Source organism: Bubalus kerabau, chromosome 6 (genome assembly GCF_029407905.1).
Source record: "Bubalus kerabau isolate K-KA32 ecotype Philippines breed swamp buffalo chromosome 6, PCC_UOA_SB_1v2, whole genome shotgun sequence".
NCBI classification, from domain to species: Eukaryota; Metazoa; Chordata; class Mammalia; order Artiodactyla; family Bovidae; genus Bubalus; species Bubalus kerabau.
In genome coordinates this window covers 11,611,350-11,636,532 of record NC_073629.1, presented here as the reverse complement: position 1 = coordinate 11,636,532, position 25,183 = coordinate 11,611,350, and the positions used below count along the sequence as shown (strand labels likewise).

Here is a 25,183-nt window from a genome sequence, read left to right as displayed (position 1 = left end):
TGATTGTGTAGAGTTCCGAAAAAACATGGTCCACTGGAGAAGGGAATGGCAAACCACTTTGGTATTCTTGCCTTGAGAGCCCCATGAACAGTATGAAAAGGCAAAAAGATAAGACACTGAAAGATGAACTCCCCAGGTCAGTAGGTGCTCAATACGTTATGGGAGATCAGTGGAGAAATAACTCCAAAAAGAATGAAGAGACAGAGTCAAAGCAAAACAACACTCAGTTGTGGATGTAACTGGTGATGGAAGTAAAGCCCAATGCTGTAAAGAGTAATATTGCATAGGTGCTGCTGCTGCTAAGTCATTTCAGTTGTGTCTGACTCTGTGCCACCCTATAGATGGCAGGCCACCAGGCTCCCCCATCCCTGGGATTCTCCAGGCAAGAACACTGGAGTGGGTTGCTATTTTCTTCTCCAATGCATGACAGTGAAAACTGAAAGTGAAGTCACTCGGTCATGAGTGACCCCATGGACTGCAGCCTTCCAGGCTCCTCTGTCCATGGGAGTTTCCAGGTGAGAGTACTGGAATGGGTTGCCATTGCTTTCTCTGAATATTACATAGGAGCCTGGAATATTAGGTCCATGAATCAAAGCAAATTGGATGTGGTGAAACCGGTGATGGCAAGAGTGAACATTGACAATTTAAGAATCAGTGAATTAATATGGATCAGGATGGGTGAATTTAAATCATTATATCTACTACTGTGGACAGGAATCCCTTAGAAGAAAGGGAGTAGCCATCATAGTCAACAAGAGTCTGAAATGCAGTACTTGAATGTAATCTCAAAAATGACAGAATGATCTCTGTTCGTTTCCAAGGAAAACCATTCAACATCACAGTGATCCAAGCCTATGCTCCAACCAGTAATGCTGAAGAACCTGAAGTTGAATGGTTCTATGAAGACCTACAACACCTTCTAGGACTAACACCCTAAAAAAAGATGTCCTTTTCATTATAGGGGACTGGAATGCAAAAGTAGGAAATCAAGAGCTTCCTGGAGTAACAGGCAAATTTGGCCTTGGAGTAAATAATTAAGCAGGTCAACAGCTAACAGAGTTGTGTCAAGAGAATGCACTGATCATAGTAAACACCTTCTTCCAACAACACAAGATAAGACGTTACACATGGACATCACCAGGTGGTCAATACCGAAATCAGATTGATTATATTCTTTGCAGCAAAAGATGGAGAACCTCTATACAGGCAGCAAAAGCAAGACCAGGAGCTGACTGTGGCTCAGATCATGAACTCCTTATTGCCAAATTCAGATTTAAATTGAAGAAAGTAGGAAAAACCACTAGATCGTTCAGGTATGACCTAAATCAAATCCCTTAAGATTATACAGTAGAAGTGACAAATAGATTCAAGGGATTAGAACTAATAGACAGAGTGCCTGAAGAACTATGGACTGATGTTCATGACATTGTGCAAGAGGCAGGGATCAAGACCATCCACAAGAAGAAGAAATGCCAAAAGGCAAAATGGTTGTATGAGGGGGCCTTACAAATAGCTGAGAAAAGAAGAGAAGCTAAAGGCAAAGGAGAAAAGGAAAGATACACCCATTTGAATACAGAGTTCCAAAGAATAGCAAGGAGAGATAAGAAAGTCTTCCTTAGGGATCAACACAAAGAAATAGAGGAAAACAATAGAATGGAAAAGACTAGCAATCTCTTCAAGAATATTAGAGACACCAAGGGAACATTTCATGCAAAGGTGGGCTCAATAAATGACAAAAATGGTATGGACCTAATAGAAGCAGAAGATATTAAGAAAAGGTGGCAAGAATGCACAGAAGATCTATACAAATAAGATCTTCATGACCCAGATAACCATGACGGTGTGATCACTCATCTAGACCCAGATATCCTGGATTACAAAGTCAAGTGGGCCTTAGGAAGCATCACTACGAACAAAGCTAGTAGAGGTAATGGAATTCCAGTTGAGCTATTTCAAATCCTAAAAGATGATGCTGTGAAAGTGTTGCACTGACTATGCCAGCAAATTTGGAAAACTCAGCAGTGGCCACAGGACTGGAAAAGATCAGTCTTCATTGCAATCCCAAAGAAAGGCAATGTCAAAAAATGTTCAAACTGCTGCACAATTGCACTCATCTCACACACTAGCAAAGTAATGCTTAAAATACCCCAAGCCAGGCTTCAGCAATACGTGAACCATGAACTTCCAGATGTTCAAGCTGGTTGTAGAAAAGTCAGAGGAACCAGAGATCAAATTGCCAACATCTGTTGGATCATCAAAAAACCAAGAGTTCCATAAAAACATCTACTTCTGCTTTATTGACTATGCCAAAGCCTTTGACTGTGTGGATCACAGCAAACTGTAGAAAAGTCATAAAGAGATTGGAATACCAGACCACCTTACTGCCTCCTGAGATATCTGTATGCAGGTCAAGAAGCAGCAGTTAGAACTGGACATGGAACAACAGACTGGTTCCAAACTGGGAAAGGAGTATGTCAAGGCTGTATATTATCACTCTGCTTATTCAACTTATATGCAGAGTACATCATGCAAAATGCCAGTCTGGATGAAGCATAAGCTGGAATCTGAAAACTAAGATCATGGCATCCAGTCCCATCACTTCGTGGTAAATAGATGGGTAATCAATGGAAACTGTAACAGACTTTATTTTGGGGGGCCCACAATTACTGCAGATGGTTATTGCAGCACTGAAACTAAAAGATGATTACTTCTTGGAAGAAAAGCTATGGCCAAAGTAGACAGCACATTAAAAAGTAGAGACATTACCAACAAAGGTCCGTGTAGTCAAAACTACGGTTTTTCCAGTAGTCATGTATGGATGTGAGAGTTGGACTATAAAGAAGCTGAGCGCTGAAGAATTGAAGCTTTTGAACTATGGTATTGGAGAAGACTCTTGAGAGTTTCTTGAACTGCAAGGAGATCCAATCAGTCCATCCTAAAGGAAATCAGTCCTGAATATTCCTTGGAAGGACTGATGCTGAAGCTGAAACGTCAATACTTTGGCCACCTGATGCGAAGAACAGACTCATTTGAAAAGACTCATTTGCTGGGAAAGATTGAAGGCGGGAGGTGAAGGGAACCATGGAGGATGAGATGGTTGGATGGCATCACTGACTCAATAGACATGAGTTTGAGTAAGCTCCGGAAGTTGGTGATTGACAGGGAAGCCTGGAGTGCTGCAGTCCATGGGCTCGCAAATAGTCAGACAGGACTGAGTGACTGAACTGATCCGAACTGAATGCAGTAGAGGAGAGGAGATTGGTAAAATAATCAAATGAGGGATATAGTCATATCCTATTTCTTACCTGTTTCTAAGTCAGTCAGCCAAATGTAGGAAAATCGATTGGCCTTCCATATACTCCACCTTTAGTTCTGTATTGAAATTTATAGCCAGTGCTTTGGTTAATTATGTCAATTTAATTGTTTAATGTTACCGTTATTAAGATTGTTTTCATTTTTGTCCATTTACTCACTATAATTTCTGAGAATGAAAAGATTAACAAAATGCAATCCATTTCCTTCATTTCTTTAAATGTAATGACTTTTCTTACTCAAAATAAACTAAATCAATATGCTGTAAGAAGTGGTACTATAATTTCAGACAAGGACGCATTCACCAATTTTCTTAATACAGCAATTTCTAGTTAAAGAATATCACATAGAATTAGTATGAATTTTGTACTATGTCTGGACTAACCCAAAACATTTTGCTCATGTACATATGACAAGTAACAAGAATAAAAATTGACTTGTTTTCTACTTGTTAAAATTCTTCTTTCTGTTACCAATACATCTTTGTTTTTTCCACATAGTTTAAAGAGGTTTTTAGCTTTTATCTCACATTGAAAGATAAAATTTCATAAAGATTTAATTTCATAACTTGTTTTTCAAGCACATGTCAGGTGCAAGATGCCTGTAAGCTGCACACACAATGAAGAAAAATGCTAAGAAGGAGAATGTAGCTTCCAAAGAATGACTGCCTTGCATCTTTTTACATTCCGCTACTCAGCCCCTGCTTTATTTCTGCTGCTGCTGCTAAGTCACTTCAGTCATGTCCAATTCTGTGCGATCCCATAGACGGCAGCCCACCAGGCTGCCCCGTCCCTGGGATTCTCCAGGCAAGAACACTGGAGTGGGTCGCCATTTCCTTCTCCAATGCAAGAAAGTGAAAAGTGAAAGTGAAGTCGCTCAGTCGTGTCTGACTCTTAGCGACCCCATGAACTACAGCCTACCAGGCTCCTCCATCCATGGGATTTTCCAGGCAAGAGTACTGGAGTGAGGTGCCATTGTTTAAATGATCTCAAATCCCTTTGATGTGTAAAAGTTCTTTGACATACAAAATAATAGGCAGTGTTGTTAAATAATTGCACATATTATGTACATAATCTTTCTGGGAATTATATTAAAAGATTATTACCAACATAGTGTTAAAATACTTGTAACCCAAAAGAATATTTTAAGATTCAGATAAGAAACTGCTGCTGCTGCTGCTGCTGCTAATAAGTCGCTTCAGTCGTGTCCGACTCTGTGCGACCCCATAGACGGCAGCCCACTAGGCTCCTCTGTCCCTGGGATTCTCCAGGCAAGAACACTGGAGTGGGTTGCCATTTCCTTCTCCAATGCATGAAAGTGAAAAGTGAAAGTGAAGTCTCTCAGTCACGCCCAACTCTTAGCGACCCCATGGACTGCAGCCTGCCAGGCTTCTCCGTCCATGGGATTTTTCCAGGCAAGAGTACTGGAGTGGGGTGCCATTGCCTTTGCCACAGATAAGAAGCATTAGCTATTAATTTCTGCAATCTCAGGATGGTACAATGTCAGACAAAGCCCACACACGGCAGTGTATGTAACTTATTAACTGTTTCGGACATGGATATTAAAATAATAATCATTTATCCTCACACTTAGAAGTCTGTTAGTCAGTTGCAATAGTGAGAGCTATGCTCAACTTCAGACTCTGAGATCTGGGTTGTGGACTTCAAACACCAGGCTTCAAGCAAGTTACAGTTCAGGTCAGCTCCATGTGTCTCTCATTCTCTGAACCACTGACTCTCAGAGACATGGTTTCGTGTAAGTCCAGTGATGAAAGGGGAGCAGTTATCTGAAGTAAACCTGACTGTAAAGGTACATATACAGTATCTATAATATTCATTGCTTTCCCAAGAGTCAATTAAAGGAAAGCCCAAACCAAATCTGTGGGGCAGGAAAGCAAATGGTACTTATCATGAATCCATTCATTGTAAAATTATGGATCTGTAGCAGGGATGTGAAGAATTGGGACGAATGACCCAATTTATCACATTTCCTTTTTATAGTTGTACTGCAAGTTCAGCTTGCCAGTGATAGGATTGATATTTTTCACAGAATAACTAGACTTTTATTTGATCTATACCTCAGTTGCCGTACTACTGAAGTTGTAACAAAAGTGCTACACTAAGGCATTATTTGTGCAACCATTTACAAAATCAATATTTTTACCAAAAGCTATGAACATACTTTCACATCTGCTTTTAATAATTCAACTTCTTGAAATTTATCTTGAAACAGAAGTTTTTGAAATTGAAAAGGACTTTATGCAAGAAAATTATAATTGCCATATTTATAAGAATGTATGTATGCATGTTCAGTCATGTCTGACTCTTCACAGCTCTTTGGACTGTAGCTCACCAGGCTCTTCTGTCCATGGGAGATTTTAGGCAAGAATACTGGAGTGGGTTTACATTTCTTCCTCCAGAGGATCTTCCCCACCCAGGGATGGAACCTGAGTCTCCTGCATTGCAGTGGGATTCTTTATTATCTAAGCCACCAGTGGTAATAGTTAAAAAACAATACAGAGAAGCAAACAATAGAGAAACAAAATGGAAAAATAATTTGCATGTTCAATCAATGAATCAGTTTACCATAATTAAACTGATTATTATAAATACATAGTGAAATAATACATTTTAGTACATAATTCTAATATATTTATTATCAAATTGCATGTATTATACTAAAAATTACACTGACTCAAGAAATTCAGAAGTAGAATTGATATTGCTGTCATCTCTGTAAATCCTCAGAAGACTTTCTTTACCAGTCTGTTCACTAGGTCATGGGGAAGAAAACTAGACTAATTGTATTATTCTTTGAAATTCTAGTCTTTTTGGGCTTAATATTTTGCGAAGAAGTTTCATTTGTATACAGGACTGCAGTCTAAATTACTTACCAGATATATTAAACACCTTCTGGGAAGCAAAGGAGCTTCTTAATAGCATCTTTCATGTCCTTATTTCTCAAGCTATATATAATGGGATTGAAAAACAGAGCAAGCACAAAGAATGTTAGCACAATGGTGGTGTCCCAGAATGGTGTAGCAAAGAATCTAAGATACATGAGAGCTACACTGCCAAAAAACAGCAGGAAGATGGAAATGTGTGCTGCACACGTAGAAAAGGCCTTTTTACAACCCTCAGCTGACGGGACACCCAGGATAACAATGATAATTCTGATGTAAGAAAGAGAAATAATCAGACCTGTTATTAGAATAGCAAGAGCATGAATCACTTCTTGCACCAAGATCACAGAGGTATTTGTGCAGTCTAAATTTAATAAAAGTGTGAAATCACAGAGCAGAAGATCTGATGGGTTTAGTTGGAACCACAGAAAGGTAGGGTAAAAATCCACACAATCTCAGGTAGAAGGATGAGGAAACCAAATATACAAGATCCTGCAGAGAGCTGAGTACGTAGTCGGGGAGTCATGATGGTTATGTAGTGGAGTGGGTTGAGGTGGCAACATACCTGTCAATGGCCATGACAGTCAGCAAGGCTCCTTCAGTGTTTCCAAATGGATGGAAGGAGTACATCTGCAAGAGGCAACCAATGAAAGATGGTCTTTTGACTGCTGGTCAGATTGGAGAGCATCTTAGGAATAGCAGCTGTGGTATACCGCATCTCGAGAAATGTGAAGATATTGATGGGATTATACATGGGATTGTGGAGACAGGTATCCAGTCTTACAGCAAAGATCAATAGGTTCCCAACTATAATAAAGGTGTAGATGAAGAGTAGAGGAACAAAGTATAGGAGGCCACGATCTTGGAATCAGGGGAACCCAGTGAAGATAAATTCAGTCACTGCTGATAGATTTCCATCTTCCATGTCCCCAGAAGAGCTATCTGTGAATGAGGAAGATGGTACACCCAACTAATAGAGAAGGAAATCAATGCAGTGTAAATGTAAATGGTATTTTGGTTACCTGGTATTTTTGTGTTTTGACTTTTTCCAGATTCAAAATAACTGAAAACTTGCCTATATCACTAATCTTTTTATTTGAGAGATAATACAAAATGATGATTAGTAACATGGGTTCAAATCAGACATTTTGAGCCTAAATTCTCATTCTGCCACTTGAGCAAATAAGCAAGTTATATAATCTCTCTCTCAACCTCAGAATCTTCTGGGAAAAATATTAGTGCAAAATTATGAGTATTGAAAGAATTAATGTATCAGAATATTAATATCTGTATTGAGTATTAACATCACTCAATATTTGTTAGTTATTTCCTACCTTGAAAAGCTTTCTGAAAGAATATTAACAATATCTCATTTAGATCTTTTCACTCCTCAATCATTTGCTATGTGACTGCTTTCTTTCTCCTATACAGAAGCCATTCTGTCCCATGTATCACTGATATGTTAATTGCAAAACAAGGGAAAAGTTTCAGTCTTTATAACTTCACTTTGGCATTAGAAACTACTGATTACTACTACTTGAAGACTGTCTCCCTTGGCTCTCATGAAACCACCCTCTCCAGGTTTACCTTCTTCCTGAATAGAAGCTTCCTCTCAGGTGTTTTGTTATAAAACTTTCTTATTTTATGTGCTATAAACTCATCTTCTTGACCCATTCCCTAAAAGACTGTGTGTTCCAGTTTCCTGCTGTGGTCCCTAAAATCAGGTCCTGCCTTATTGTTGATGAATGCACGCCCTCCACATTTTTTCAGTTCTTTCAAGTCTGTATCGCCAACAGAGGTATGTTTCCTGAACTTTAAATCTGCACATACAGTCTTCCCCATCTGCTGCTCTCTCATGCTGCACTGTCACAGTTTCCAGAGTTCACCCTGATTTTTCCTGGATGTTAACCCGCTTTTGTGAATGTTAACCCTCTTCCTAGAAGACCTGCTTACTCGTCTTCACTTAACTAACTCCTAGACTTTCCTCAGGTTTCAGCACAGGCATTGATCCCTATCAGAAGCCCTACAAGAGTTTCTGTGGTTTCATCTCCCTTCCTACGTTTATGCACGCGCACAAACACACACACACACGTTTTTTCTCATATATATCCTACAGAGGGTTTCTACCGTCATCCTTACTATGTTTTTATTATAACTTGTTATTTAACTTCACGAGATTGTGAACTTCTATTAGAGCAGGATCAACATTTTGTGTTTCATAACACTAGCATGCATTGATCGCTTGAAAATAATGGCCATTTTTTAATGAATAAGTTTGGATTAGGCTTAGAAAAATATTGTTGCTGTTTTTCAATTGCTATGTCATGTCAAAGTCTTTGCAACCCCATGGACTGCAGCACACCAGGCTTCCATGTCCACTACCTTCCAGAGTTTACTCAAATTCATGCCCATTGACTCGGTGATGTCAACCAACCATCTTATCCTCTGTTGCCCCTTTCTCCTCCTGCCCTCAATCTTTCCCAGCATCATATTAAAGCTAGAAAAATCTAGAAATAAGACTGGTAGGAAGGAAACTTGTAAGCATTTATGTCTTGGACAGTCGTAAAGTCTGAATAATAGATATTATTTCTGATTTTAAGCGTGAAAAGCCCAGAACCCCAAAGATGGAGCTTTCACATAAATTCTATTCCAATGCCAAAATTTAAGGCTGCCCAAGTCTTCATTATTTGATCTTTAGAGTGTGTCTCATGCCGAACATAAAAAATGAATAGTTTCTACCCAAACCTCAGTGACCCTCAACTCACCTCTGCCAGATGCAGTAGGGGTCTTCCTTTTTCCTGGGTCTCTGCATTCTTAAATGTTCTTTCAACTTCTCTGGAAGGGATTATTATAAAGATCCGAAGAAAAATACTAAAGGGGAAATGAGTTCCATAAGCACTCTTTCTTTTTCCCAGGGATCAGTATCAGAATGTGATTGCACTTTTTTCTCATCATATTTTCAGATCAAAAGAGAATCAGTGCTCCAAGGAAGACTTCAAGTTCTGGTGACCATTGTTACCTCTTTTCTTGTCATCATTGTGAATTAACCAGTCAGCCTCCATTTAGGTGTGGAATTGGAAGAATACCATATAAAGGTACACTCACCTTTGATTGGATCTCATCCTTTCAAAAACACCAGAGAAGGCAATGGCACTCCAGTACTCTTGCCTGGAGAATCCCATGGGCGGAGGAGCCTGGTAGGCTGCATGTAGTCCATGGGGTTGCGAAGAGTCGGACACGACTGAGCGACTTCACTTTCACTTTTCACTTTCATGCATTGGAGAAGGAAATGGCAACCCACTCCAGTGTTCTTGCCTGGAGAATCCCAGGGACCGGGGAGCCTGGTGGGCTGCCATCTATGGGTTCGCACGGAGTCGGACACGACTGAAGTGACTTAGTATCAGCAGCAGCAGCTTTCAAAAACACAAGAAATAGGAGGATATCAAAAAAGCCAACTGACATGTTAATTATTGTGAACAAATTAATGAATAGAAAATAGATCCATTTTCATGAAAATATGTAAGTTAGAAGTATGCCATACTAAAGATGATGGAAGAGTGCAAGTTTTATCCAACAATATATACACAGGGTTTTCCTTCAAATTGTTTCTATTAATTCTGCTGAACTCTATAGTTCCCCCTTTTCAGCACAAAATATATTAAAGATTTGTATGTATTTCTTGTCTACTACTTCCTTCCACTCATTCTTTCTTAAATTCCCATAATTCCTTCTCACCTCATGGCTATAAAGAAATAGCTCCAGAGTAGCTAGTCCATATTTATCATACTGTGAATGCTCACAAAATTGTTTTCATGACTCAATATGAATGAGGCAAAAGCTTAGATATTTAATATTAGCTTGCAGCATATCCATAAATACTATTGATAAATTTAGGTTAGTGTACAACTCATATGTATGTGCAGGCAGACAAGGGCAGGATATCATGTGATAATACAACTTATTGAAATGTTTTGGTTTTTTGGACAACATACTATTAAAGTTCAATTTTAATTATGTGGATATTCACAAGAGCTCTAATTCAGAAAAAATATTTTAATGATAAATAATTCATGTAAAAAAGTGCACAAATTATAAATACATATTTCAATAAATTTTTACTTTGTGAAAATACTTGTCTGACTCTACACAAATCAAGTATTAATTCTATGTTATCACTTATGTCTAGTTTGTTAATCTGTTATTTAAGCTTCCACATGATTGTGAATTTCTCCATTGCTAATTTTGATTCTGTCAATTTTGTCTTGTAAATTGTAAGCCTATATTTGTTTGAAACATAGATAATACAATGTATTCCATTTTAGTTAGAAACATTTATTTTTGTCTGGTTTTGTTTTAAGATAACTTCTTCTATCATAACTACTATAGAAATTTTACAGTTTCCTCAGGGTATTAGTTTCTTTATTTCTGGAATTTCAGTTTCATTAATATTTAATTTCTAGGATTTAGTTTCCATGTAATCTATTTTGCAGGACATTGTACTTTTCTTCTTTAAATTTTATGATATTTTCTCAAGTCAAAATTCTAGATTAGTTTTCTAGTGTTCACTTTTTAAATTTCTTCCATTTAATATTATTACTGAACATTAATCTAGTTAGTTTTTATCACTAACAGTACCATAACAAACTAGCACATTCCATACATTAAAAGACCTTTATAATTTCTTTATAGATTTAAATTTGGAATATTTAAAATTATTTCTGTTATTCTTTCCTAGGGCAGCTTATGGTTAAATATTTGCTATTATTAACAGAATATGCCCATTTTTAATGTACATTAATCTCTCTCCAACCATCACTCCATACCTGAAAATGCAGATTCCAATGTAGTATTCTCATAAACACACGCATGTCCTTAAATGCCACACATTATTACATACACAGAGGCGTATACACAGTGTGGTGCTGGGGAGTGAAATGGGGACATACGTGCCTTTAAAATAAACAAACAAAATACAGAGATATTAAAAACTGATTGCTTACATTTCCAAAATCATTTTTCTCAACTAATCAAGAAGCAGAGCTTCAGATGCTAATCTCCTGTGATCAAGTGCACAAAATTTTTGTGTGATATAGAATGAATCATATTTTCTGAATTTTAAGGCTTTATGAAATTTTCTGGCTAGAAATGTACTGTATTTTGCAAATAAACTTTCCTTGGTTTTCTCCATTTGGTTTGTTTAAGAATTTTTTGGAAAATATAAATTTTCTAGATTGCGGCTCACAGAGGGGCTAAGAAAGTGGTGTATTCAGACAGGGCTTGAAAGATCCATGACCCACTCTGCCTCCCTGTACTACCTTGCTCTATACAGCATTTCTATTTGTTTTATTTAAAGATGTATCCTTTATAGCAAGCTAGTAGATGAAAAAATGTAAAAGTTTCCTAGGGCTTATGATCAGTGACAAAGATTAGAAAAATACAGCCAATATCATGTTATGCCCTGATCAAAAGAATCATCCAGAATAAATTTGATCCATTTCTGTGCACTGTGGAAAATTAAAATTACCAAAGATTCCTTACTTTATTGAAAAAGTATATATGTAATTCTTATCACTTGCTTTCAATGCCTGTTGACTAATGCTGTTTTAATTTGTAAATATTTCTGTAAAAAATAAGTGAAAACAAAGAAATATGGACTTTGTCACAGTAAATCAAGTAACTATATTTCTTACTTCTGGAAAATCATTCTCAAAATTATAACATAATAGAACTTTAAATTTATAGGATATGTCATTTGAATTTATATGTTTTCTCCTACCATAGTCTCTAGATAACTTGGAATAAGCAGAAGGAAAATTGTATGTCTTCAAGAAGTAGCTTTACAATCTTCAATATTCAGACTGAATTGCAGATGACTTCGGAACTCACCATGATGTCTTCTATGATGTCTCTGTCCAAAAATATTTCTACTTTAATTCTGCAAATAATGACTGGTTTTTGTAATTCCCTTAGAGGAGAAAGGAACTGTAAAAACAAGTAGGATATCCACCTTCATTAAATACTTGAAAGTGGTCAAGAGTGAGAGAATATCAGATTGAAACACATTTGCCAGCCTGATTTCTATTCCAGTTAAAGTGGAAGTGGGGCTGATCTTCTCTTGTTACAAAATCTAAAATGATCACTTCATGTCTCAGGATGAAAGGAGGATGTGAAATCAGAAAGTCAGAAATCCAGCATAAGCTTTTTTTTGTTTCACTAATTTTAAATGATTTTTTTTCTTTTGGTTCCTTGCTTTACCTTGGTTAATCTTTCCATTGTTTGGATTTCTTAATGAAAATAAGAACTCTCTTCTAGAAGTTGGTGGTAGTTTTTTGGTTTATTTGCTTTGTGTTTGGGGCTTGCATTATGGATGATTCTTAAAACAAAAAGCCCAATTTATTTAGACATATTATGTTAATAAAATGGTATCTTAAAAAAAAAAAAAAAAAAAAAAAGAATCATCCATCCAAAGCACCAACAAAATATGGTGAACTCATTGCCTTAGGGTACAAAGACTGTCTCCCAAATGGTGATAAAGGAAGAAGGAAAAGTCTATTTGCTTTGTTTTTAAGATATAAACAAATAGAGTGAAGCCCAGCACTGTAGTTATGGCTTGTTCTCCTTAGGTTACAAAGGAAATAAGCAACAAAAACCAGTATAGCATAGCATGGGGTCCAGACAGCAGTAACTGAATATGCTCATGACAGCAACATTAATGTTTCAGATTGGTCAGTTCATTGAAAGTCTCATTAATTTTGTAATAACTGATATAGTTCCAGGAGTAAAAGTAGTGATAATTCTGACACACAGACAGTGCAAAGCACTATATCAAGATTTGCTTTCAGAATTATATGTGAATATAATTTCCCCTTTACATCACAGGTATATGCTGCAGGATTTGACTCATCAAAAAACATCTTTCTGGGGAAGAAGAGTAGCATACTGAAGGTGTCAGATGGGCAGATGAATGGCTTGACCACTAATGGCTGTTTTGTTACACATCCACATAATGGGTTCACAGAAGATTCTAGCACTAAAATATGGAGAGAAGTATCAATGTGTTGAAATGTATTCAGCTTTGTATAAAACCAAATTAGCTCAGCAGAGAGGAAAAATGGTGGAAATTGAAGTCAATAAGCTATAAGATGTCTTGTTAATTCAACTCTGCAATATAACATTGTTGTGGCATACTCCAGAAGGCCTATTCTGCCTCCTGTAATGAAAAATTCAGTTTTAAGACAGACAATCAATGCAGTGCTACCTCAGAACACTATAGAATTCAAAACACTAGCATTTCCTAGTATGAAGAGGAAAGATGTCAATGAAAACAGCCATGGGTGTTCCTAAACTGTAGCCAAGTGTGTTGTTACCATAATGGGGGAAACAGAAAAACACGAGGGAAAAGATAATAAATGTCCCATGTGTAAGTCTGTTGCTTCCTACATCCTTCTGTGGCTTGGATTTGAAGCTAGATTTTGTGTGGATCCTGGTCCTCCAACTTAACGTATGTAGCATCTTTGTTTATGGAAGTTCAGAAAAAATAACTTCCTATGGGCCCCAGATCTCACTTCTTCATGGTTCTCATGTTTCTCACGAAGCCTGGCCCTTTTGTATCCATTGCTTGGTTGGAAAACAAGGCTACATTGGCATTATTTCCCAAGGACCTTTAACAGACAGTTTTCCAATATGTTAGGTTTCCAATCTGTTATCTACATCACATTTTCTCTGACTCTATTTGCATCAAGATGAATAATTTATAAAACTTTATAATAAATGGCAACAATTTCCAGGCAAAAATATAAGAAACTCAGCAAAGAATTTTTGAAAGTGCAAGACTTCTGAATTCTGAGTTTTGAAAATCTATTTTGACAAGAAAAGGCAAAATTAAGTTGATAAAGTTAACTTGATGCCTTAATTTTAGTATTTTTTAATTGTACATCCTTAATGTTGAAAAATTGCTTTGTTTAAGTGAGGGTGCTACTGGTTCAAGCTAATTAGTTTGCAGTTTATTGTAAACATTGTAAAATATGTATATTAACTTTTTTCCTATTAATATTTATATGTATTGTGGAAGACGCCTTAGAAATTTCTAGATAGAGTAGCATAACAACGGTGTCATATCCTGGGCACATTCACAAATAGTGGTTTAGTAAACACAGTTCAAGGATTTGCCATGCTAGGAAGAAGGACTAGAGAGCTTCTCTCCTCACCTCCATCAAATAATGGTATTTAGTAGATTAGAATACATTATGAAGCCTAATTTGTATTAACTACCATTGTGCATAACGTGTTTGTTCTTAACCATTGAAAATAATCAGGAAATATTTTTCCTAGATATTTCTACTAAATTTCTACTAAAATAGAAATTTAAAGTTAAGAAATATTTTATATGCCCCTTTGAATATACAATTATCTAATTTTCTTCCATGAAAACTGTTTTTAGAATCAGCAGCGTTTGGCAAATTTATTTTTCAGACATGATCTATGTTTCATCTGTTCACTATTTTTAGGAATAAAATTATTTATATAAGAAAAGCATAAATTTACAAAAAAGGAGAGTGACAATTTGCTTTTAAAAAGGAAATGCTTCAGTAATTAGCCTATATTTGTCCTTATCCAGGTGTGAGGAAATCTAGATAAAAAGGATTGAATGACAACAGCTCCTTTGGCTAACCTAGCAGACTAGCTTTAACTGTGGGCTTGAATCCTGAAGAGAGTTGTCATGGTAACTTAAGTAAATGGTGGCAAACGGGCATCAGTGGCAGCAGTGTGGAAGGACATACTTTCACAGTCTGTTTGTTCTCTAATGTCAATGAGTTCATTGCTTTCAGAGCAAGAAAAATTTCTTCTCCCCGCTCTTTTATAGAATGTGTCTTTTCTTAAATTCCTCTATTCACAGATTATATAGTATTCTCAGAAAATCTGAGAAAGTCAATTACTTAAAAAAAATAATTTTATTTATGTGCTGTGCTGGGACTTCATTGATGAGTGGATTTCTCTCTAGTTTCAGTGAGCTGGGGCTACACTCTAGTTGCAGTATGAGGGCTTCTCATTGCTTCCCTTGCTTCAGAGCATGAAATCTAGAGCAAGCGGGCTTCAATAGTTACAGTGCATGCGACTCTACAATTCTATGATTCTACACTCTAGTTTTCTTATGGACATGTCTAACAATATTGAGAATTTAGTCTTACTAAACATATATGCTTATTGTAATAAAGAAGAGTTAATTATATAACTAAAAATCAAGGTGCAATTTACTTCTGCAAGTACTATTTTTGCTTTTTTCTTAGCTATGTGCTTCTGGACAAACCTAAGCAGGTAATGGGAATACCAGACCACCTAACCTGCCTACTGAGAAATCTGTATACAGGTCAAGAAGCAAGTTAGAACTGGACATAAAACAACAGACTGGTTCCAAATCGGGAAAGGAGTACGTCAAGGCTGTATATTGCCACCCTGTTTATTTAATTTATATGCAGAGTACATCATGTGAAATGCCAGATTGGATGAAGCACAAGCTTGAATCAAGATTGCTGGAAGAAGTATCAATAACCTTAGATATGCAGATGACACCAACTTTATGGCAGAAAGTGAAAAAGATTTAAAGAACCTCTTGATGAAACTGAAAGAGGGGAGTGAAAAAGTTGGCTTAAAACTCAACATTCAGAAAACTAAGATCATGGCATCTGGTCCCATCACTTCATGGCAAATAGATGGGGAAACAATGGAAACAGTGACAGACTTTACTTTTGGGGCTCCAAAATCACTGCAGATGATGACTGCAGCCATGAAATTAAAAAGATGCTTGCTCCTTGGAAGAAAAGCTATGACCAACATAGACAGCATATTAAAAAGCAGAGACATTACTTTACCAACAAAGGTCTGTCATGGTTTTGCCAGTAGTCATGTATGGATGTGAGAGTTGGACTATAAAGAAAGCTGAGTGCCAAAGAATTGATGCTTTTGAACTGTGGTGTTGCAGAAGACTCTTGAGAGTCCCTTGGATGGCAAGGAGATCCAACCAGTCCATCCTAAAGGGAATCAGTCCTGAATATTCATTGGAAGGACTGATGTTGAAGCTGAAACTCCAATAGTTTGGCCATCTGATGCGAAGAACTGACCCACTGGAAAAAACTCTGATGCTGGGAAAGATTGAAGACAAGAGAAGGGGAAGACAGAGGATGAGATGGTTGGATGGCATCACTGATGCAATGGACTTGAGTTTGAGTAGGCTCCGGGAGTTGGTGATGAACAAAGAAGCCTATCGTGCTGCAGTCCATAAGGTCACAAAGAGTTAGACACAACTGAGTGACTGAACTGAACTGAACTTAATCAAGTAATCCATAATTCATAATTATATAGAAAATATGCCCATGGTCTATTTCGTGAATAAAGACATAGTGCCTTGAAGCACTTGGCCAGCTTCTGAAGTGTAATTCTAACCCTCTAAAGTGGTGAGAAATTTTTCCTTTAATTGTAACTTTTCAGAAGAAAATCTTTAAGCTCCATAATAAAATTCTTAATGAAATACCCATCAAATTTCACAGCGATGGCAGAACATAAATGTGTTTTCCCAATAAAATAATAATAAAATAAAATAATCAGGATAGCAGACAGATGGCTCAATGTGACAAAAAATTAGAGAGAGAATAATTTCATATTCTAATCTGTTAGAGAAATATTAAGAGTGAAAGGCAATCTGTGGCTCTGAGTTAACCTCCAGATGTGTTCAACACTCTTTGAATACAGAAGAGTTTTCTAATTGCATCCTTCATGTCCTTTTTTTTCTCAGACTATAGATGATAGGATTGAAGATGGGGGGAAGAAGAGTAAATATCAGTGCAATGGCTGTGTCCAAAATGAGTGGCATTGAAACGCAAGTACACGAGGGATACACTGCCAAAAAATATCAGGAAAACTGTGAGATGGCCTGCATAGGTACAAAAAGCCTTCTGTTGACTTTTAGCAGAAGGAATTTTCAGGACCATGGTGACAACTCTTATACAGGGCAGGGCAATGATTGAGACAGTAATGATGACGGCCGCAGCAAGGACCACAGCCTCAATCGGAATCATGGATGTATCTGTGCAGGCCAGGCTCAGAACTGGGGCCAAGTCACAGAAGAGTTGATGGATTTTACTGGGACCACAGAAAGGCTATGTTGAAATCATTACAATCTGAGGAAACCAAAGACAAAGGAGTCTGCAGAAAGCTGAGTGCCAAGACGGGCAGTCATGATCATCTGATAGCGAAGAGGGTTTCAGATTGTAACATATCTGTCAATGGCCATGGTGATTAGCAAGATTCCCTCTGAATTTCTTGGTAAATGGAAGAAATATATCTACAAGAGGCAGCCAGTAATAGAGAACGTCTTTTATTTCACTGATGAGATTGTACAGCATTTGGGAATGATGGCTGTGGTATACCAGATTCCATAAAGGAAAAGATTTTGATGAAATTATACATGGGATTGTGGAGCTGGGTATCCAGCCTTACTGCAAAAAGATCAATAGATTTCCAATGACAATAAAAATATAGATGAAAAGTAAAGGAAAGAAGTACAGAAGACTACCTTCCTGGATCTGAGGAAAGCCAGTGATGACAAATTCAGTCACTGCTGATAGGTTTCCATATCTCCATATCCCCAGCAGAACTACCTGTGAATAAAGGAAAGGGTACACACCAGCTCAAGGAGATCAAACCAGTCAGTCCTAAAGGAAATCAACCCTGAAGGACTGATGCTGAAGCTGAAGCTCCAATACTTTGGCCACCTGATGCAAAGAGTTGACTCATTGGAAAAGACCCTGATGCTAGGAAAGACTGAAGGCCAGAGAAGGGGACTACAGAGGATGAGATGGTTGGATGGCATCACCAACTCAATGGACATGAGTTTGAATAAACTCTGGGAGATGGTGAAGGACAGGAAGCCTGGCATGCTGCAGTCCATGGGGTCACAAAGACTTGGACACAACTTAGTGACTGAACAGTGAACAACATACCAGCTCACAAGGAAGAATATTTAGTGTATTGCTAAATAACTTGAATGAATAAGAAGAAATAACTTGAAAGTTTTATGTTTTTTCCCTAACTTCATACTTTATAAAAAGTGACCAACATTCTATATATTTTTTTCTCACTTACTCCTCCAGAGTAACCATTGCAGAAATAGATTTTCCCAATAGATTTCCCAAATAGATTTTTTTAGATAAAAAAAAATCCACAAATCAATCAATGTAATACACCACATTAACAAATTGAAAAATAAAAACCATATGATTATCTCAATAGATGCAGAGAAAGCCTTTGACAAAATTCAACATCCATTTATGATCAAAACTCTCCAGAAAGCAGGAATAGAAGGAACATACCTCAACATAATCAAAGCTATATATGACAAACCCACAGCAAACATTATCCTCAATGGTGAAAAATTGAAAGCATTTCCTCTAAAGTCAGGAACAAGACAAGGGTGCCCACTTTCACCATTACTATTCAACATAGTTTTGGAAGCTTTGGCCACAGCAATCAGAGCAGAAAAAGAAATAAAAGGAATCCAAATTGGAAAAGAAGAAGTAAAGCTCTCACTATTTGCAGATGACATGATCCTCTACATAGAAAACCCTAAAGATGCCACCAGAAAATTACTAGAACTAATCAATGACTATAGTAAAGTTGCAGGATATAAAATCAACACACAGAAATCCCTTGCATTCCTATACACTAATAATGAGAAAACAGAAAGAGAAATTAAGGAAACAATTCCATTCACCATTGCAATGGAAAGAATAAAATACTTAGGAATATATCTACCTAAAAAAACTAAAGACCTATATATAGAAAACTATAAAACACTGGTGAAAGAAATCAAAGAGGACACTAACAGATGGAGAAATATACCATGTTCATGGATTGGAAGAATCAATATAGTGAAAATGAGTATACTACCCAAAGCAATTTATAGATTCAATGCAATCCCTATCAAGCTACCAACGGTATTCTTCACAGAGCTAGAACAGATAATTTCACAATTTGTAAGGAAATACAAAAAACCTCGAATAGCCAAAGCGATCTTGAGAAAGAAGAATGGAACTGGAGGAATCAACCTACCTGACTTCAGGCTCTACTACAAAGCCACAGTTATCAAGACAGTATGGTACTGGCACAAAGACAGAAATATAGATCAATGGAACAAAATAGAAAGCCCAGAGATAAATCCACACACATATGGACACCTTATCTTCGACAAAGGAGGCAAGAATATACAATGGATTAAAGAAAATCTCTTTAACAAGTGGTGCTGGGAAATCTGGTCAACCACTTGTAAAAGAATGAAACTAGAACACTTTCTATCACCATATACAAAAATAAACTCAAAATGGATTAAAGATCTAAATGTAAGACCAGAAACTGTAAAACTCCTAGAGGAGAACATAGGCAAAACACTCGCTGACATACATCACAGCAGGATCCTCTATGACCCACCTCCCAGAATATTGGAAATAAAAGCAAAAATAAACAAATGGGACCTAATTAACCTTAAAAGCTTCTGCACATCAAAGGAAACTATTAGCGAGGTGAAAAGACAGCCTTCAGAATGGGAGAAGATAATAGCAAATGAAGCAACTGACAAACAACTAATCTCAAAAATATACAAGCAACTCCTACAGCTCAACTCCAGAAAAATAAATGACCCAATCAAAAAATGGGCAAAAGAACTAAATAGACATTTCTCCCAGGAAGACATACAGATGGCTAACAAACACATGAAAAGATGCTCAACATCACTCATTATCAGAGAAATGCAAATCAAAACCACTATGAGGTACCATTTCACACCAGTCAGAATGGCTGCGATCCAAAAGTCTACAAGTAATAAATGCTGGAGAGGGTGTGGAGAAAAGGGAACCCTCTTACACTCTTGGTGGGAATGCAAACTAGTACAGCCACTATGGAGAACAGTGTGGAGATTCCTTAAAAAACTGGAAATAGAACTGCCTTATGATCCAGCAATCCCACTGCTGGGCATACACACTGAGGAAACCAGAAGGGAAAGAGACACATGTGCTTCAATGTTCATTGCAGCACTGTTTATAATAGCCAGGACATGGAAGCACCTAGATGTTCATCAGCAGATGAATGGATAAGAAAGCAGTGGTACATATACACAGTGGAGTATTACTCAGCCATTAAAAAGAACACATTTGAATCAGTTCTAATGAGGTGGATGAAACTGGAGCCTATTATACAGAGTGAAGTAAGCCAGAAAGAAAAAACACCAATACAATATACTAACGCATATATATGGAATTTAGAAAGATGGTAACAATAACCCTGTGTACGAGACAGCAAAAGAGACACTGATGTATAGAACAGTCTTATGGACTCTGTGGGAGAGGGAGAGGGTGGGAAGATTTGGGAGAATGGCATTGAAACATGTAAAATATCATGTATGAAACGAGTTGCCAGTCCAGGTTCGATGCACGATACTGGATGCTTGGGGCTGGTTCACTGGGACGACCCAGAGGGATGGTATGGGGAGGGAGAAGGGGAAGGGTTCAGGATGGGGAACACATGTATACCTGTGGCAGATTCATTTTGATATTTGGCAAAACTAATACAATTACGTAAAGTCAAAAAATAAAATAAAATAAAATAAATAGTTGAGTATTTTTAGCTTAACTTCTAATATACGTGTTTGCATTTAAAAGTTATGCACAGGGACTTCCCTGGTGGTCAGGTAGAAAAGACTTCACCTTCCAATACAGGGGCTGTGGGTTCTACCCTGGTCGAGGCACTAGGATCCCACATGCCTCACAGCCAAAACATAAAACAGAAACAATGTTTTAATGAATTCAATAAAGACTTTAAAATGTAAAACAAAAACTATGTGCATGTACTATATTATGATGGACAGGGCACGGCAACCAACTCCAGCATTCCTGCCTGGGGAATCTCATGGACAGAGAAGCCTGGGGAGCTACATACAGCCCACAGGGTCTCAAAGATTCATACATGACTGAGCGACTAACATATACACATGCACACATTATCTAACAATACATAATATCTTAAAGTAAGAAGCATGAGTGAAAATAAACATAACAGAAGTACTATTATTTTCTTTTTCCACCCTTGGGCCATCTTGCACATTTCTATTTGGAGTTCTCTGTTCTAGGGCATGTAGACCTGGAGTCTACATTGAAATCTCAGTGAAGTTTGTTATTATCTATGTGTCTTTTGGCAAATTGCTTAATCTATCTGTCTCAAATACTCATCTGCAAAATGAGATTAATAATAGTATTATTAATTTTCATAGGTATACTGTAGGATTAAGTTAATGTCTACAAAAGACTTAAAACAGTGCTTAACAGGCAGCTTAGTGAAAGGGTAATAAAGTCCAATTCACCACACCTCTCATTTTCCTTTAACATTCTGCTTTGTGCTTCCTCCTCTACTAATCCATGAAGCTCATCTGACTATGTTAAGTAACACCCTGTCTGCTAATTATTAATAAAAACTAGCTCATAAGTTCCCGAGAATGGTTAAATGTAATAAAAATAATAGTATAGCATAATATGATTCATATTATATTGTGAATTCTATATTATTGCATTGATTGTTCAATCACTTAGACATGTCCAACTCCTTGTGACCCCATGGACTGTAGCCCCCCAGGCTACATGGGATTTCCTAGGCAAGAATACTGGACAGTTTGCCATTTCCTCCTCCAGGGGTTCTTCCCAACCCTGGGATCAAACTCGCATCTCTGGAGTCTCCTGCATTGGTAGGCCGATTCTTTACCACTGCTGCTGCTGCTAAGTCGAGTCAGTCGTGTCCGACTCTGTGCGACCCCATAGACAGCAGCTCACTAGGCTCCCCTGTCCCTGGGATTCTCCAGGCAAGAACACTGGAGTGGGTTGCCATTTCCTTCTCCAGTGCATGCAAGTGAAAAGTGAAAGTGAAGTCACTCAGTCATCATGTCCGACTCTTCACAACCCCATGGACTGTAGCCTACCAGGCTCCTCGGTCGATGGGATTCTCCAGGCAAGAGTACTGGAGTGGGGTGCCATCGCCTTCTCCTTCTTTACCACTAGTGCCACCTGGGAAGGCCGTGCTGTATTACACAGTGTTATGAATATTGTGTGCATAGTCAGGAGTGTATTACATAGTACTGAGTCACTAACTGAGACAAGCACAAGTATATATTTCTCATTTAATGCTCAAAATGCTCTAATAAGATAGCATTATTAACCCCACTTTACAAATGAGAAAACCTAGCATAGACAAAGTAAATATATTTAAATGCTTAAAGTATGTTAGAAATGTACTAAACACTCCAAAATATTGGGCACCATTACACTGGAGCGTCTGCATTATATTTATTGTATTACATAAGGATCATCATTATATTTATTGTATTACATATATTTATGGCATTACATAAGGATCATTTATTGTATTACAACTTAGTTGTTTTACCGTCTCAAGAATGAGTTCCTCCTGAAAAGGGTTGACAAGCAAAATATGAGCTGGTGTCAAATAAATCAACTTGGAGCAAGGCCACCATGTGCAATTATGATTAAACCCACAAGACAGTCATGAATAATCTAGCAAAGAAAACTAAGGAATGTTTGGAAAGAAAAGTATGACAACTCAATTTTGATGAGAGTCACAATCAAGTCTGGACAAAGTAATCTTTCAAAAGATGGCACCATAAATGGAGTATTCTCTTTCACATATACCTTGGCCTAGTACCTCAGCGGGCAGAGTTTCTTCTAAACTTTCTATTGCCTCTCACCAAAATTCAAAGCCTCTAATTTTTTATATTGAATGTAATAATAATGCAATCTATAATAATCCATATTATATAATAATGCAATCTTCATGGAATAAGATTATTCTTTTCATGCACAGTGAGTGAATACCTTCTTTCCAAGCCTGAGTCTTCTGCGCTTACCTCTACCAAAGACCACAGAAGCTCTTCTATTTATCTGGGTCTCTTCATCCTTGATATCCTTTAAGTCCCTCAAAAGGCAGACTTGCAATTATATTTGCAGGTACCTCAGGGCATAACAGAAAGGGAAATGGGTTCCATAGGGGACTTCTCCCCTGCACTGCAGCAGACAGCATCACTTTCCCTCATGGGGTTAGTTATCAGAAAGCTCCCCACTGTACTTTCCTCTCATTAGTTTACAGGTCAAAGTTTTCAATAAATATTTATTTCCTGATTGCACTCATCATCCTGACCATTGGAAGCTACTTTCTCCAGCCCTACAATCATTGTCCTTAACTGTGCTACAGGGCACCTTGTAAAGAACAGTTTTGTTATAGTCCTGTTATTACATGAACAAAGAGATATAGAAAGTCTTGAATGAATATGCTGACACCAGTAAAACATGTTGAAAGATATATATAATAGAAAATAAGATGATTTTAAAATAATCATGTGATTAGGATTTTATACCAATATTGAAATGAAGGAACAATGTTATTTTTTTTCTTATGCTACAAATGTATGTGAATCTCTCCAACCTTAAACAGTTCTCTTTAGTCCTGTCAATCACAGTCAACATCTTATCCTTTTTATGAGATTATTGTGTACTTAATCTACTGCTCTGTTGAAAACTCAAAGTTATTTTTTTCCAAATGTAGTTGATTTTATCTTGTAATCTTCTTAAAAGATTACCTAATATGAGATTTTGGAAATATATTTTGGTATAGGGAGTCATTCTTTCTCTGAAAGTTTTGTCTAACAATTCTTCCTGTGACTTGGAAGCTTATTTTCCTTGTCTATTTTCTTATATATGTATACCTGTGGCGGATTCATTTTGATATTTGGCAAAACTAATACAATTATGTAGAGTTTAAAAATAAAATAAAATTAAAAAAAATAAAATAAAGATAAAAAAATAAAAATAAAAACTTTCAGTTGGCAAAATTGTTTTTTCAATAATTTAGCATAGGAAGAAACCATCTTTCTTATCAGATTTATTGAGATATAATTTGTATTTAAAAAAAAATTTTCTGGGAAAAATTGAAGGCAAAAGGAGAAGAGGGCAGTAGAGGATGAGATGGTTGGATACCATCACCGAATCAATGGACATGAATTTAAGCAAACTCCAGGAGAAAGTGAAGGACAGGGAAGTTGCAGCTGGTGTGCTGCAGTCCATAGGGTCACAAAGACTTGATCACTATGAGTGACTGAACAACAAAAATTTGGATACAAAGACCCACACATATTTAATGTGTACAACTTGATGAGTTTGAATATACCGCAAACACCCTTGACAGCATCACAATAAAGGGAATATGCATATCCAATACCATCTAGAAGTTCCTTACACCCCTTAGTTTGTTGTTTGCTTTTTATGGTTTTCTCTGTATTACATGTGAAGAACACAATATGAGATTTACCCCTTAGAAATTTTGAAATGCCCAATGTCATATTCTTAACTATAGGCACTAGGTTATACAGCAGATTTATAGAACTTATTCATGTATCGTGGTTGAAACTCTATACTTACTGAACAACTCATTTCCCTCACCTCTCAGTTCCCGGCAACCATAATAGTATTCTCTGCTTCTGTGGGTTTGACTATTTTATATACTTCATATAAGTGGAATCACATAGTGTTTTACTTTCTGTTGTTAGATTCATTTAGCTTAATATCTTCCAGATTTATTCACATTATTGCAAATGGCAGAGTTTCTCTCTTTTTAAAAAACTAAATAACACTCCATTGTGTATGTACACCACAATATTTAATCAGGTTATCTCACGATGTACACTTGGGTTGCTTCCATTTCCTGGCTATTGTGGATAGTGCTTCAATAAACATAGGAGTGCAGATATCTCTCTGTGATCCTGACTTCAGTTCTTTCAGATGTATACCCTGAAGTGGGAATACTAGATCATATGGTACTTGAATTTTTAATTGTTTGGGAATCCCCATATTGTTTTTCGTATCTGTG

At 37.0% G+C, this 25,183-nt stretch overlaps 3 pseudogenes; 1 reads left to right on the top strand and 2 right to left on the bottom strand.

Annotated features, from left to right (window-relative positions):
* Nucleotides 1–6,192: 6,192 nt before the first annotated feature.
* Nucleotides 6,193–7,157, bottom strand: LOC129655959 (olfactory receptor 6K3-like; annotated as a pseudogene).
* A 5,465-nt stretch (nucleotides 7,158–12,622) lies between these two features.
* On the top strand, nucleotides 12,623–13,904 carry LOC129655879 (E3 ubiquitin-protein ligase pellino homolog 1-like; annotated as a pseudogene).
* A 3,019-nt stretch (nucleotides 13,905–16,923) lies between these two features.
* Nucleotides 16,924–18,369, bottom strand: LOC129655878 (olfactory receptor 6K3-like; annotated as a pseudogene).
* Between the last annotated feature and the right edge of the window lie 6,814 nt (nucleotides 18,370–25,183).